This window comes from Zonotrichia leucophrys, chromosome 6, assembly GCF_028769735.1.
Source record: "Zonotrichia leucophrys gambelii isolate GWCS_2022_RI chromosome 6, RI_Zleu_2.0, whole genome shotgun sequence".
Classification (NCBI taxonomy): Eukaryota; Metazoa; Chordata; class Aves; order Passeriformes; family Passerellidae; genus Zonotrichia; species Zonotrichia leucophrys.
Genome location: NC_088176.1, coordinates 3,579,263 through 3,593,476, shown reverse-complemented (window position 1 = coordinate 3,593,476; position 14,214 = coordinate 3,579,263). Strand labels below are relative to the sequence as shown.

Here is a 14,214-nt window from a genome sequence, read left to right as displayed (position 1 = left end):
AGGCTGCTCTATAGAATGAATGATTTGAATTTTAACTGTAAATGCTGAGACCCAAATGAAAAACCATTTTAGACAGCAGGAGAGAGTTTGCCCATTTTTTTAAGTGTTTTTATTATTTGTAGTAAATGCATTTGCATAATTTGTACATCCAAAGTATCCCAACTGGGACTAATTATCCACTGTGTTAGACAGCATACAAACACACAACAGAGCCAACCTCTGATCTGGGAGCCACAATCCAGTGCTCAGTTTCAGCAAACAACACTTGATAAGCCAAAGTGTTCATTCTCCTTTCTCTTTTTGCCCCCATTTATTAAAAAGGGCTCTTAGCCAAACCCTCAGTGGCCCTTTCAGAAGGCAGAAGAACAAGGAAATACTGTGCCCTGGTTAGTGCAGAGGGCTGGGCTTTGCAAATCAAAGCCAAGTCTCCATGCTCTGGAGCAGACTTCATGTGTGACAAGAAGCAGTTCAGCTCCTCTGTGCCTCCAAAATCCTATTTGTAAAAGGGTATCAGCACTCTCCACCCTCTTAGGGGCAGGCTGAAAGAGAAGGCATGGACATTTGCAGAGAAATTCCTAGAAAAATTTAAGATACTAATCTTTTAGGATTTTGTCACCCTGGGACTAGGTCGGGTGGTCATTGGGTGCAGTTTTGTTTCCTCATGAAAACAAAATTTTAAAACAAAATTTAGCAGTATAATTTATGTTTTCCAGTACTAAAACTCAGGACTTGCAAGCTTGGTTGTGTTTCTCCAGCAAACTTTGCTGCTCCTGATAATATCCCTGTTTATAAATGCCTGCTCCTGCACAGTGCAACTCCACTGCCTTCAACCTGACCCACCCTCATAAAACCAGGGCTGCTGCTCACATCCAACTCGACATCATAAGCTGAACCATCAAGAGGAAAATGCCAGCTAAAAAACTTGTGGAGTTCCAGCTTCTGGGAGGCTGCAGCATTCCATGTTCCAACTGCTTGTTGAGGGAGGAATGAAAAACAAGCCAATGAGGATTTTTATCAAATGCACCACCAGTTCTCCGGAATGGATTGTCTTCTTTACCCACAGAGGGCAAAGCCTTACTGAAGGAGCATTTTCACTCCTTACATGGCCTCCTGTTTTCTGCTTCTTATCTGGGGATGCCAATCTCATATCCTGGTTCTGAACAGACCTCCAGCACTGTAAAATGTGTCCTGTACTTCAGAACAGGGAATGGTCAGGGCCCCAAGGCTGCCACAGCTCCGGGAGGGTTTGGACACTGCTCTCAGGCACAGGGTGGGGATTCAAGAGTCCTATTCAAGAATCCTATTCAAGAGTTTATGAATGTAATAAATTAAATTTCTAGTCTGGTTGAAAATATCTACTGGAAAATGAAAGGTTATTCTTTGAGAGGTGTCCCACCAGTGAGGTGTTGTAAGGGAGGACAGAAGCCATGGGATGTGCAGCATCACTGCAATATTCACCTCTGCTGTGAGGTTATAGGGAGGGAGAACCTGCCCCCTGAATTAAGAGTGCCTTAATCACGTTTATCTGAGCTTCTGCTCCCTCCAGGCTCAGCAGGATTTGTGGCTCTGAGGGAAAGCTGACTGCTGGCAGGGCCACGTGCAGGGAGCCTGCTGTGAGAAGCCTCTCCTCTTCCTCAGGCAGGAGATGATCCCAGGAGACATCACCCAGCTCTGCCCAAACACAGGCACTGACATGTGGGGGTGTTGTTTGGGTGCTTTGGGCACATTTTAGAAGAAGCCAAACAGACTGGACTCCAAGACACTACAGCATCAAAGCACTCAGATAATGCACAGAATGGGTAACAAACTGGGGGTGAGGGTAAAAGTGCATTTATTATTAACTGAAATAACAAAAGAACTGGTCTTTTCTTATAGAGAAATCTCAATACCAGAAACAAAAAGAACTCCTCTCCCTAACAAAAAAAAAAAAAATTCTAAAAGTAGTTTACTAACTAAAATTGTAACTTTTGTTTCTTTACAGTATCAGTAAGAAAAAAGTTATTAAGCACAGTGTTCTAAAAGTTTTGTTCTAATTTTTATTACTCTTAGTTACTCCTAATAAAATTTTCTTTATACCCTTTAAAATTTTAAACCTACTTTACCTTTCTCCTAATCCCACCTCACAGCAAGTAAATACACTAGAAATTAACCAACACTAAAACCACCACAGTCTTTCGTGCATTAACCAAAAATCTCAAAATTAACTGAAAACTCTTACCCCAAAGAAACAGAACTCAGCATGGTTTCCACAAAATCCCTGAGGAGAAGCTTATGTTCCCAGAGACAATGATACATGCAATGCAAAAATCACCACTTTTGAATGACCCTCTCAGTATCCCTCACCTCTGCTCCATGACAGAGGTTTTTCTTCACCCAGATGTGAGTCCTTAAAAGCTCTGTTAACCCTGTTTCCTCACCTGGAAATATATCACCTGTGTTACATACACAGTGCCTCTTGATTTCTTTGGGATTCCTAATGGAGAACAACAAACTTAAAATTGCAATTAATTTATCATGGACCTATTATTTTCAGATTGCTTCACCACTGCCTCTGTAGCATTTGCAGCCCATCTTCAGCGAGAGCAAGGCTGACAGGAGCACGTCAATCTCTTTTTTTGCCCTGTGGGTCTGTAAATACCAACTACTCCCAGGCAGCTGCTGAGAAAGGAGTTGCAGTGTTGAGTCAGAACCTGCAAGCCCAGGCACTGAGCAGGAATGTTATAAATGTGTGCCATTATTGAGTTATGTGTGTTTGGCTGAGGGTAGGGTGGGGTACAGCTGGCTGCTGGGACTGGGGCTGTTGGATAGCACAGATTGTCTCTTTGGGAAGTAAGATGCAGAGAGAATTTGGCCAAGGCAGCTGCAGCACACAAACCACTCAAGGATTCTGTGAGATCCAGGAAGAGCAGTGTTTAGCACCAGGTAGCACTGAGTTCATCTGGTCATTTCTTAAAACACATTTGTAACACCCCACTCCAGATACTGAATTTTTATCATAAGGCTCCCCCCAGGAAAGGAAACCAAGAGACATGAGATCTGGGAAATGATAACAGAGGGTGCAACCACAGTGCATCCTAGGCCTGAGAGGATGCTGGGCTGAGTAATCTGTATACAAAGAAAAGAGAAAAGGTCATTTTGAGGGAAGATCTGCATGAAGGAAAAATGGTTTACAAGTAGTAGAAATAAATAGTCCTTGCAAAACACTGGAGGTGATACAAACCAGCTGGGATGAGCAGACAATGGGAAAAAAAGCAGATTTCCCTAGAGAGACCCAAGAAACCATCACCCCCTCCCTGCCACCCTATCCCAACCCTGTGATTTACACACACCTCTAGCCCAGGAAAAAAAATCTGCTGGGTTTTGTAAGTCTACAATAAAAGGCACGTTTTTCCTGCACTGAAGAAAAAGGTTTGTTTCAAAGCCTTTAAGCCTTATGTTGGGGTAAACTTTCCATAGGGCAAGCAATTCTAATCATATTTGGAATAAATTTGGTTTAAAAGAGGAGAAGTTTGGCCTGGGGAGTGTGCCAGGCAATGGAATCTGAGTCAGTGTAATGGACTGCTTTTGATGTCCTCTGCCTGGTTTAGGAACACCAACCATGTCCAACAAACAGTTCACTGCTTCATGACATGTCATCAGGTGGCTTCAAAGAGATCAACTTCCTAAGATAACAAAAAAGCCTGGGATATTCCTTCATCTTGTGTCTTTCATAGTTTTGGAAGAGCAGAAATCAAACACACAGGAATGTGCTCCTTTTGCTCTTGAGAAAGTTGGCACTGCTGGGTCTGAAGGTAGGAAATTCAATGCCAGCCACGTTCACTCAGAATTTTGGGATCTCCCAAGCAGAACTGCGCCATCCCTGCTGTGCCCAGGCAAGAACCTGCCATTAATTCATCTGTAAAAGCAGTCCCTAGATGCTACCCAGACATGGAAAACACGCCCAAAACTATTCCCAGATAAACTCAAGAATGTCTGAGGTGCCTCTGCCAAGGTTTTTAAGGATATAATTAGACAGACCTTTTAGAAATTAAAGGTGATGAAGTTGTAATGAATGAAATTTTCTTTTAAGTGAGGTTTAGAGAATGTAATGGATGAGGCACAGAAAGAGTCAGGGAAAGAAAAACATCCTGGGAAAGTTCAGTTGTCCTGGAGAAAGGATAAAATACAGATGAACAGCACAACATTCACTCCAAATTTTCTTACAAAAAACATTCTTTCTTACATCTTCTTACAAAATTTGCTGTTGCCATTTGCTACACAGCAAAATGTTTTATTTATGCTCTGTATTTCCTAAAGGAAAACATTGGGAACTGCACAGAATGTCATTGGGAGGAATGATGTAATTGGATATAACATGAAGGATCACTGTTCCCATTGCATTTACCTATGACTAAACTATTTAATCATGCCCATTACATCTGTGAAATGCAGATTTTAAAACAATTCCTGCCAACAACTCCTCAACCTTCACTATTTCTTTTTTTCCAGCCATGTAACCGTGTCAGACAGACTCAAAACACATTTTTATTAATCTGTGCATGAAAAAAACTGGTCACATCCAAACCTGGGTGTGTACTGCCAGAGTTATAAAGGCATGACTGCAAGGTGGCACATAAATCACACCACTGCATGCGAAAGCCCCCACTTTCAGCAGACCAGTAAATAGGTCAGCAGTAGTAAACGGGTCAGGAATTCAGGATTTGAGGGGAAAATGAGATTATATAGCAAAGGAGGAAAGCTTATCCCCATACCCGTGCAAGTATTGGATAGTATGTCTTCTTTCCATATTGTGGTGAGTTTTTCTATTATGAAGGGATGGATGATTGTTATTTTTCTTTTATGATTTATAATAATGACTATGAATTTTTTTCGTAAATACAGTGTGATTTTTTAAAATCTTTGTGAGAGTGTTTATGAGTGCTATTAGATTTTAATTATTTGGTTGAAATATATCAGAAATTACAGATATTTGAGTGAGTATTTAGTATATTTAATATTAATTGTTTTACTATGATTTGTCAGACTGTAAGTTAGTCGTAGTTATTGTTGATATACTTTATTTAAAGAATATTAGGTGTTGAACTATACTTTTTAAGTGGTACTAAGAAAACCAATATGCAAGAAACACATAGTTCGGATTTCTCTAGTTCCACGTGAAAGAGGAGTGGGGTGAGGAATGGAATAAAGAAGCTGTTTGAGGGTTTCTGTGCATGTCTCTCACATCAGGTGTGTATGATGGTATTACCACTTCATGTGAATAAATCTCTTTTCTCACAGAAGCTGTGGCCAGGATATGGGTGCCATCTGGGCATACAGATGCAGCTCCCCCTGCACATCCCAGCTGCCCAAAGAGGGAACAAAGCCACCTCCTTCAGGTCTCCTGGGACTGCTGGGACAATGATACCAAGTTCCACATGTGCAGTCCCATGAGATAAAATCATATGAAAGCCGGAGTACACAAAAATGAGGGCAAGAGTTGACCTCCAAGAGTATGAAAACTCTTCGTAAGTCTTCCAATTCAGTGTGCCTTAACAAAGTTCTTGACTGACATTAATAAATACAAGATCATTTATCAGCAAACTAACCTTTGGTAGTGACCACCACTGAGACTTGAATTTAATTCTCATCTGCTTCTTATTTATTCAAAACATTGTGCTAAATGTTAGCATCTCAGTACTAACCTCGTACATTTGCTGTTTGTTTCATAAATACACAAACCTGTTCACTAAGACAAGACACAAACCCCAAATGGCTCCAAGGTCATTCCAAGCAATTGTCCAACAGCAAGATCCCCTCCAAGCCACCTTTTTTTGAGGCTGAGCCCTATATCCTCCTCAGCTGCTCATCATCAAATGTCTGCTCCAGATCATACCCCAGCTCCATTCCATTCTCTGACCATGCAGAAGGACCTCAATGGCTTTCTTACCGTAAGGGGCTCAAAACCAAATTGGGAATTCAAGGTGCCTCAGTAGCCCAAGCAGAGGGGGCTGAGAACTGCTCTGCTCCTGCTGCCCACACCAGTGCTGCTACAGGGCCAGCTGCCAAATGCCTGCTTGGCCACACGGGCACGTGCCACCTCACATTCAGGTGCTATCAACCACCACCCCCAGATCCTTTTCCACACATCAGCATTCCAGATGAAATTCCCCGTACACACACCATGACCTGAGACTGCTGTGGGTCGGAGCTGAGTGCCTGACAGGGAAGGAGTAGACACTAGGACTGCGAAGGTTTTTACGTCCTTGGAGATGAGAATTCTGATGGGACATTGAACACATCCTGGTCTGAAACTTGCTTGGATATAAGAGTTGGCAGAGGAGATGACAGGACAAAGACTTGCGGCATGACACATCTTAATCGACATAACAAGTTACAACAAATCCTACAGGTGATGAAAAGGCCAGTCTGGCTCACAACCAGCTGCCTCAGGAGTTGCAACACTGAGTGCAGCAGCACAAAGTTGGACTTGTGCACCCAGAAGACTTGGTGTCAGCTGTGGGCTGGGATCCAGGAATCTGCTGTCCCACCTGTGTCCCCTGCCAGCACATGTTGCCACCAGCCTGCTCCCTGGAGAGCTGGGGCTCAGCAGCACAACAGGCCTCACCACTCCTGCTCCGCCAAGCCTCACACAGCCCTGGCTCACCCACATTCATTTAGTCACACAAACACAAAATTCACTCCCAGAAGAAGTTAATCCCATCTCCTCCAAAGAAGCCAATACTGCAACATCACCACTTGGGATGGGCATGGCACCACCATTACCCATCACCACACATCAGTGCTGCCCATGTCACAGTGGCCCAGTGACATCATCACCTGGGCCAAAGGCACAAAAAACGCCTGCACATCAACACCACCCTCAGAGTCGAGGAGAGGTCGTGGAGAAGGAGCTTGCCTGAGACTGCTCAGGCACCAGGGTAAGTCAGAGGCTTCTGCTGCCTCTGACATAGCTCACACACATCTCTCCCCTGACTTAGGATTAGTGCAGAGTGTGAAGAGGAGAAATGCCAGCAGGGCAGCGCAAGAGACGCTCCAGCCGCTCACCATCAACCTCCTCAGGATCCAAGAGGGCACGGCCAGAAACTGTCCCCAAGGAAAAAGGTAAGAGCAGAAGCCTCCCACTCCACAACTCCCTGGCACTGGCACAGGGCATTGCAAGGAAGTCAGTGAGAAGCCAAATCCATGCCAGGCCCAGGCAGGAGCTCCCACACTGGGCTGAGCTCTGGGCACTTGCTGGGGCACCCATGCCTGACCTGCCCTGCCCTTCAGCCAGCGCAGCACAGACCCTGCAGGGCCATGGGGCTGATCCTGCATGGACACTTGCCCAGCCCCACAGACCTGCTCATGCCCAGGGCACTTGCTCTGTCTCTGCAGCCTGCATGCTGTGCCACCACACTCAGGACAACGACATCTGCGGGGACAAGAAAATGAAGTTCAAGCTCTGTGTCCACACCTACTGCCAGGTGAATTCTCCTGGCGCTCCCTCCAGCTTTCAGCCCACAAGGGCCCTGCCGCCCTGGCCTAACAAGCTCCCGGCCTTCCCTGCCTTGCAGATCCTCGCCACTGGGCTTTACCCACGCGAGGACACTGGACACTGTCTCGTGGCGGACACCAGGCGCATCATCATGGAAGCAACCAAGAAGGTGGGGATGACCTGGTAGGAGGAGCAGGCAGCTTTGCACCAGGAGAGGCTTCGCCAGCTCCTCCTGCTCCCCAGCAAAGAAGCCCCAGGCCTGGCACTTCCAGGGGCCTCGGGGGCATGTGGCTCTGGGGCTCTGAGCGGGCTCTGCCCACATCCCACTCACTCTCCGGTGATGCAAAGAGACCACAAATCTCCAGTCCTGACATTCATGGGCCTGCTGTGCTCTTTCCAGACCTGCTTCATCTGCTGCAAGATGGGGGCCACCATCACCTGCTGCCAGACCGGCTGCGACCGCACCTTCCACCTGCCCTGTGCCCCAGACGGACAATGTGTCACCCAGTACTTCGGGGCCTACAGGTCAGGGCTGCCCACCCTCACCCTCGGAAGCCCTGCATTTCTCTCCAAGCCCTTTACATTTGAGTGAATGTATAAGGCGGGAACCCCTGGTTGCCAGCAACCTGTCACACAAAGGGACAGAACACACACAGGGGCTGGGGCTCCCTCACACCTCCTGCACCCACACTGCCAGCACAGCCCAAGGGCTCTGCACTTCACCCTTCCCTCACCCATCTCCTCCATCTTCCTCACAGGTCCTTCTGCTGGGAGCACCGCCCACAGCAGGCACTGCGGCCACGTCCAAGCCAGGACAACACCTGCGCCATCTGCCTGGACACGGTGGAAGACAACATCTCCTACAAAACCATGGGGTGTCCTGCGTGCCAAGATGCCCGCTTCCACCGGCACTGCATCCAGAGACTGGCTCTGCACGCTGGCATTGACTTCCGATGCCCGCGTTGCCTCAAACAAGAGCCGTTCACGACGGAAATGCTCGCCATGGGGATCCGACTCTCTAAGAGGTTGGCTTTTCTCCTCCCAGCTCACAAGGCACCAGGCACAAGCACAGGGCCAGCCTAGGGATTGCCCTGCCAGGCTTTCAACTTTCTGGCCTGTCCCTCTTGCCCTCAGCTCCAACCAGTCCCTGGAAATGGGACAGGCAAAGGAGCAGTGACTGCAGGGATCTGCCTGATGTGGGCTCAGCTCTTTCCCTTCCTTCTCTGGCAGACCCCCATCATGGCAGACTGACCCAGAGGTCGGACCCTCAGATCAGAGGCATGGCCGCTGCGATGCCACAACGTGCCTTTGTCCAGGAGGCAGGGAGCACACCGAGGCACACGGGTAAGCTGCCAAAGCAGCAGTGCAGCCATCTGAGGGGGATCTGTCTCCCCACAGGCACAGGGATGTAGAATTACGCACAAGGCCTCTGCCAGGCACTCCCTGCTCTGACACTTTGTCCTCACCACCTCCTTGCTCCTCCAGACACTGGCAACTGCGGCTCTGCAGCTCCTGCGCTGCTGAGGGCATCCACCAACTCTGCTCCTCTTTGGACAACAGCACCTGCTCCTGGGAGTGCAGCACCTGTGCTGCCACCGACACTGGTAGGCAACAAAGCATTCAGCACTATGCAAGGCACACAGGGACCACGATGGGCCTGGCACCAGGGCCCTCAGCACACAGCTTGGCTCCAGGAGGGCACTGGATACCACAGCGGCCTCTTCTGCCTGCAGCCTGGGGACTGTCCTGACACCCTTCCTTCTGCCTGCCCCTCTTTGCAGGTTCCACTGGCAAATCAGACCTTGTGGGCCCCAAAACCTCGAGCACAGAACTGCTGACTCTGTCCCAGGACACGGTGCTCCTCAAGAGCTGCTGCTCCATCAGCCCTGCTTAAGCAGGCTTTAGGAAGCACAGCCACACCTGAGTCAGAGAAATGTGCATGTCAGGGGCAGAAGCTGCGACAGCCCCATCCCCCTGCAGAACCCTGCAGGATCCAGGATGGGCCAGCCCACAGTGCTGACACCTGCAAACCCAGCACTCCCAGCCAGGCAGCACCACAGCTCTCCCAGGGCAAGTGTCCTGCCAAGACCACCAGCTCTTCCTCTTGCCCTCGGTGTGCCTTCAAACGTGGCTATCCACAGACATCCAGCGGATCTAGGCCTCACAAAACGGAATCTAACGGCCCACCACAAACCCGCAGGTGGCATGATGAAACACCCAGCACTTCCACACAGCCAGCGCTGGGGCTGTCTGAGGGCACTTTGGCTGCCAACACTCCAGCACCACGGCCACAACGTCCATACAGGCCTTCATGGATCTTCCAGGGATCCACGATGGACATCCGCTCCCAGCCTGGGCCGATTCGCATGAGACACGTCTGGCAGCAACAACGGCGGGCAAAAAAGCCCTACAGCCGGCCACAAATACACAGCAGCACCAAATGTCAGCCTGTCCACACCCCCATCACCCTTACTCATCAAAGACACATAATCAAATAATATGAATAGATTAAGAAAGAAAGATAGATGGATTAGATAGATAGTTATATAGATAGATAGATAGACATATCGATAGATAGGTAGACAGATAGATAGTTAGATAGATAAGTACATACATACATACATTCATACATAGATACATAAATACATTGACAGATAAACTTTCGCAATAAATAAAGTTTTTTTACACTAAGAGAATTCGTATGTATTTCCAAGTAATTTTATTTAAACTTCCTTCAAGCTTCTCTCAGTGTAACGAACACGGATCTACGTCCCCAGGGTTGGCAGCACATTCCTGTGGGAGGAGGGGAAAGGGAAGATGGGGCAGAGGCACCCTGGGAGGATTCTACTGTATGAACATCAATCACCTCTAGTCCACTCCCTCCCTTCTGGAATATTCCCTCTTTCTCATTCCCCCACCAGACTCTGCAACCACACCACCCTCTCCCCACATCCTCATAGGTGTGCCCCCCATCACCCCACCTTGTCCCCTCCGCTGAGCCCTCTCCCCACTGCTCCTCGATTTGTACCCTGACACTGTCTATCCTTTCCCCTTTATAAACATCCTTCCCACACCACTTTGTGGCTCAAGCTCACCCGGACACGGGCTCCCTTCGACTGCACTTGTACTCCTGCTTCCCTCCCTCCTTGGACCCTCGGGCTTCCCCCAAATAAACTCAGTTGGATTTGCCCCAGTGCCTTGGGTCCTCCTTCACCCTGGTCGCGCCAGCCATATCCATCCGCGACTGTGCTCACGGTGGATGGTGAGGAGCTGCTCCTCCAGGACCCACCAAGGAGTGACCTGCCAGCACCCACACAGGAGTTCCCTTGCCAGGGGAACCATCCCACACCCAGCACACTTGGTGTCAGCTCTGGCCTCTCCCTGCCATCCGGGGATCTGCTGTCCCACCTGTGTCCCCTGCCAGCACATGTTGCCACCAGCCTGCTCCCTGGAGAGCTGGGGCTCAGCAGCACGACAGGCCTCACCACTCCTGCTCCGCCAAGCCTCACACAGCCCTGGCTCACCCACGTTCATTTGGTCACAAATACAAAATTTGCTCCCAGAAGAAGTTAATCCCCATCCCCTCCAAAGAAGCCAATACTGCAAAATCACCACTTGGGATGGGCATGGCACCACCATTGCCCATCACCACACATCAGTGCTGCCCATGTCACAGTGGCCCCAGTGACATCATCACCTGGGCCAAAGGCACAAAAAACGCCTGCACATCAACACCACCCTCAGAGTCGAAGAGAGATCGTGGAGAAGGTGTTTGCCTGAGGCTGCTCAGGCATCACGGTAAGTCAGAGGCTTCTATTGCCTCTGACACAGCTCACCCACATCTGTCTCTTCACTCAGGATTAGTGAACACGCGTCAGGAGGAGAAATGCCAGCAGGGCAGCGCAAGAGACGCTCCAGCCGCTCACCATCAACCTCCTCAGGATCCAAGAGGGCACGGCCAGAAACTGTCCCCAAGGAAAAAGGTGACAGCAGAACCCTGCCTCCCCACAGCTCCCTGGCACTGGCACAGGGCATTGCAGGGAAGCCACCGAGGAGCCAACTTCATTCCAGGCCCAGGCAGGAGCTCCCACACTGGGCTGAGCTCTGGGCACTTGCTGGGGCACCCATGCCTGACCTGCCCTGCCCTTCAGCCAGCACGGCACAGACCCTGCAGGGCCATGGGGCTGATCCTGCATGGACACTTGCCCAGCCCCACAGACCTGCTCATGCCCGGGGCACTTGCTCTGTCTCTGCAGCCTGCATGCTGTGCCACCACACCCAGGACAACGACATCTGCGGGGACAAGAGAATGAAGTTCAAGCTCTGTGTCCACACCTACTGCCAGGTGAATTCTCTTGGGGCTCCCTCCAGCTTTCAGCCCACAAGGGCCCTGCCGCCCTGACCTAACAAGCTCTCGGCCTTCCCTGCCTTGCAGATCCTCGCCACTGGGCTTTACCCACACGAGGACACTGGACACTTTCTCGTGGCGGACACCAGGCGCATCATCATGGAAGCAACCAAGAAGGTGGGGATGACCTGGCAGGAGGAGCAGGCAGCTTTGCACCAGGAGAGGCTTCACCAGCTCCTGCTCCCCAGCAAAGAAGCCCCAGGCCTGGCACTTCCAGGGGCCTCGTGTGCACGTGGCTCTGGGGCTCTGAGCGGGCTCTGCCCACATCCCACTCACTCTCCGGTGATGCAAAGAGACCACAAATCTCCAGTCCTGACATTCATGGGCCTGCTGTGCTCTTTCCAGACCTGCTTCATCTGCTGCAAGATGGGGGCCACCATCACCTGCTGCCAGACCGGCTGCGACCGCACCTTCCACCTGCCCTGTGCCCCAGACGGACAATGTGTCACCCAGTACTTCGGGGCCTACAGGTCAGGGCTGCCCACCCTCACCCTCGGAAGCCCTGCATTTCTCTCCAAGCCCTTTACATTTGAGTGAATGCATAAGGAGGGAACCCCTGGTTGCCAGCAACCTGTCACACACAGGGACAGAACCCACACAGGGGCTGGGGCTCCCTCACACCTCCTGCACCCACACTGCCAGCACAGCCCAAGGGCTCTGCACTTCACCCTTCCCTCACCCATCTCCTCCATCTTCCTCACAGGTCCTTCTGCTGGGAGCACCGCCCACAGCAGGCACTGCGGCCACGTCCAAGCCAGGACAACACCTGCGCCATCTGCCTGGACACGGTGGAAGACATCTCCTACAAAACCATGGGGTGTCCCGCGTGCCAAGACGCCCGCTTCCACCGGCACTGCATCCAGAGACTGGCTCTGCACGCTGGCATTGACTTCCGATGCCCGCGTTGCCTCAAACAAGAGCCGTTCACGACGGAAATGCTCGCCATGGGGATCCGACTCTCTAAGAGGTTGGCTTTTCTCCTCCCAGCTCACAAGGCACCAGGCACAAGCACAGTGCCAGCCTAGGGATTGCCCTGCCAGGCTTTCTAACCTTCTGGCCTGTCCCTCTTGCCCTCAGCTCCAACCAGTCCCTGGAAATGGGACAGGCAAAGGAGCAGTGACTGCAGGCATCTGCCTGATGTGGGCTCAGCTCTTTCCCTTCCTTCTCTGGCAGACCCCCATCATGGCAGACTGACCCAGAGGTCGGACCCTCAGATCAGAGGCATGGCCGCTGCGATGCCACAACGTGCCTTTGTCCAGGAGGCAGGGAGCACACCGAGGCACACGGGTAAGCTGCCAAAGCAGCAGTGCAGCCATCTGAGGGGGATCTGTCTCCCCACAGGCACAGGGATGTAGAGTTACGCACAAGGCCTCTGCCAGGCACTCCCTGCTCTGACACTTGTCCTCACCACCTCCTTGCTCCTCCAGACACTGGCAACTGCGGCTCTGCAGCTCCTGCGCCGCTGAGGGCATCCACCAACTCTGCTCCTCTTTGGGCAACAGCACCTGCTCCTGGGAGTGCAGCACCTGTGCTGCCACCGACACTGGTAGGCAACAAAGCATTCAGCACTATGCAAGGCACACAGGGACCACGATGGGCCTGGCACCAGGGCCCTCAGCACACAGCTTGGCTCCAGGAGGGCACTGGATACCACAGCGGCCTCTTCTGCCTGCAGCCTGGGGACTGTCCTGACAACCTTCCTTCTGCCTGCCCCTCTTTGCAGGTTCCACTGGCAAATCAGACCTTGTGGGCCCCAAAACCTCGAGCACAGAACTGCTGACTCTGTCCCAGGACACGGTGCTCCTCAAGAGCTGCTGCTCCATCAGCCCTCAGCAGGCTTTAAGGCAGAGCCACACTGAGCAAGAAATACAGTCAGGGGCAACGCACAGCCCTCCTGCAGAACCCTGCAGGATCCAGGATGGGCCAGCCCACAGTGCTGACACCTGCAAACCCAGCACTCCCAGCCAGGCAGCACCACAGCTCTCCCAGGGCAAGTGTCCTGCCAAGACCACCAGCTCTTCCTCTTGCCCTCGGTGTGCCTTCAAACGTGGCTATCCAAACAAAGACAGTGCCTCAGCGGTATCTTACGGCCCACCCACAAAACGCCGCAGGATTGACACTGGGCCAGCCCAGAGTGCTGATGAAAGCAGCCCCAGCACTTCCACACAGCCAGCGCTGGGGCTGTCTGAGGGCACTTTGGCTGCCAACACTCCAGCACCACGGCCACAACGTCCATACAGGCCTCCATGGATCTTCCAGGGATCCACGATGGACATCCGCTCCCAGCCTGGGCCGATTCGCATGAGACACGTCTGGCAGCAACAACGGCGGG

The 14,214-nt window shown here is 51.1% G+C and overlaps 2 pseudogenes; both read left to right on the top strand.

Moving 5' to 3' along the window:
- The first annotated feature begins 7,814 nt into the window (after nt 1–7,814).
- LOC135449684 (PHD finger protein 7-like) lies at nt 7,815–9,379 on the top strand (annotated as a pseudogene).
- Nucleotides 9,380–9,807: 428 nt separating this feature from the next.
- LOC135449683 (PHD finger protein 7-like) lies at nt 9,808–13,741 on the top strand (annotated as a pseudogene).
- Nucleotides 13,742–14,214: the final 473 nt, after the last annotated feature.